At 25.6% G+C, this 1917-nt stretch overlaps 1 long non-coding RNA gene across 1 annotated transcript in view; it reads left to right on the forward strand.

The window, feature by feature from the left end:
* LOC136797010 (uncharacterized) overlaps positions 1-719 on the forward strand; it is a 4227-nt gene extending 3508 nt beyond the window's left edge. The window contains exon 3 of the long non-coding RNA XR_010844804.1: positions 241-719. This is a non-coding gene — a long non-coding RNA (uncharacterized lncRNA). The remainder of the gene's footprint in view (positions 1-240) is intronic.
* Positions 720-1917: the final 1198 nt, after the last annotated feature.

Raw genomic sequence — 1917 nt, forward strand, 5'->3', positions numbered from 1 at the left:
TATTATTATTATAGTATATTATTATTTAAACAGTATTTTTTCATTTGATATAGCACTTATATTTAAATAGTACTGTTTCAAGGTCTATTGAGAAGTAAGAGATAATAAAAAAAGGACTTCCTTTAAGTTAATTAATATCAACCTTATCAGTTTAATAAAAAGTAATAACTAACTTTATTTAATTTCAATATGAATTTTTTTTAATTATTTAAAATTAAAAGATGCATAATTATTTTTCAGAATATACCAACAGTTGAAACATTTTTAATAATAAAAAAATACTTAAATATCCCTGAAGAAATTGAAAATAATGAAGTAGTGAGATTAGCAAAAATGAAAAATGAAAGAACTGGTTGCACCTGGTTACATTGTGCTTCTGGAAATGGATTGTTGGATGTTGTAGCTTCCTTAATACAAATTGGTATTCATTATGATACTCCTGATAATTCAGGAAGTACCCCTTTACATTATGCCACTAAGGGAGGTCATTTTTCAACTTTGACTCTTCTGGTAAGAAAAGGAGCAAATTTATTGGCGAAAGATGGAAATCAATGGACACCACTGCACTACGCAATTCACTACGGTCATCGAGAAATTTCAAAATTTATAATCAGATTTATAACCTATGGTTTCTATTAAAAAATAAAATTACAGTAAATCTTGTAATGAAATAATATAGTATTTCATATTATATAATTATCTGAAAATAATAATTATGTTCAACCATATTTCAACTTTCATTATTGGAAAAAATTGTTAATGATTTATGTGACCATTTTGACTTTATAAGAGATTATGTACACATAATACATTATAAATCATTACCAACCTACTTTATAGATAAGTATAACACAGTATTTGGGTAATCATTTTGCAATTGAGATTTAAAAAACTATCAATAAATATTTATACTATTTTCTTGTCAATATAATTTAGTTTCATCTCTAGTATTTCAATAAACATAACTAATGTTTCTTTTTCTTTAATTTCTTTTTTTCCCCAGTATAAAAACCATAAATTTTGATTACTAATTTATACAAATAGTATTACATTCCTTCCATATAAATTCATACATATACTTCTAACAGTTCAAGCATTTCATTGACACTGAACCAACCTCATCTTACAAGGAAGGAATTGATAAGGCATCATGATGATGGAGAAGGTTATACATAATAGAGATTAATAAATAATAAATTAATATAACTTTTTTAAACAAAAGCAAATATGTGATGTTATATATGTCCAAACCTAATAGTATCAATCCAAATTAAAGTATCAAAATTGAGAAAGGACCATTCCAAAAACAATAACAGCATACAAAATGTATGTCTAAATCAATATTTAAAATGTTGGTTGAATATTGTTGACCATAGATGTAATAAATCAGAAGTTGGAAAGAATTCTGCTCAATGTAAAGGCTATTTGTGTATATATAAAAAAAAAAAGTGAAGGAAAAAAAAATTACATTTTTGTGCATTTCTGTTACCATAGTTTATCCCCAAGACTCAGATGGTAAGCAAGGGTTATATCAAAACTGTCTAAGATAAAATACAATTTCCACAATAAATACACAATAAAATACAAAAATACAATTCCTGCTATATTGGGAGTTAGTAACAACACTTACAAAATAGTAATATTAGAAACATGTGCTAAACAGATAATGTTTTCTTCATTAATAGATTTTTAAATTAAAAATACTAGGTCATAGCTAAAAAAATGAAAAAAATTAGAAAGTTACACAGCCATCTGTTGGGGTCAGCCAATATAAAAAACTAAACTTCTAGGAAATTCTAAAAAGAAGGTCTCCTTACAGATAAATGGTAGAACAGTATCCTCTTACTGACAGTGAAACTATTAATTATATCTAGGAAGATAGTCAGGGTTGCGGTCAATAGTGAAACAAAAATAGTT

This window comes from Halyomorpha halys, unplaced genomic scaffold, assembly GCF_000696795.3.
Source record: "Halyomorpha halys isolate HHAL.00 unplaced genomic scaffold, Hhal_1.1 Scaffold1463.1, whole genome shotgun sequence".
In the NCBI taxonomy this organism is placed as follows: domain Eukaryota; kingdom Metazoa; phylum Arthropoda; class Insecta; order Hemiptera; family Pentatomidae; genus Halyomorpha; species Halyomorpha halys.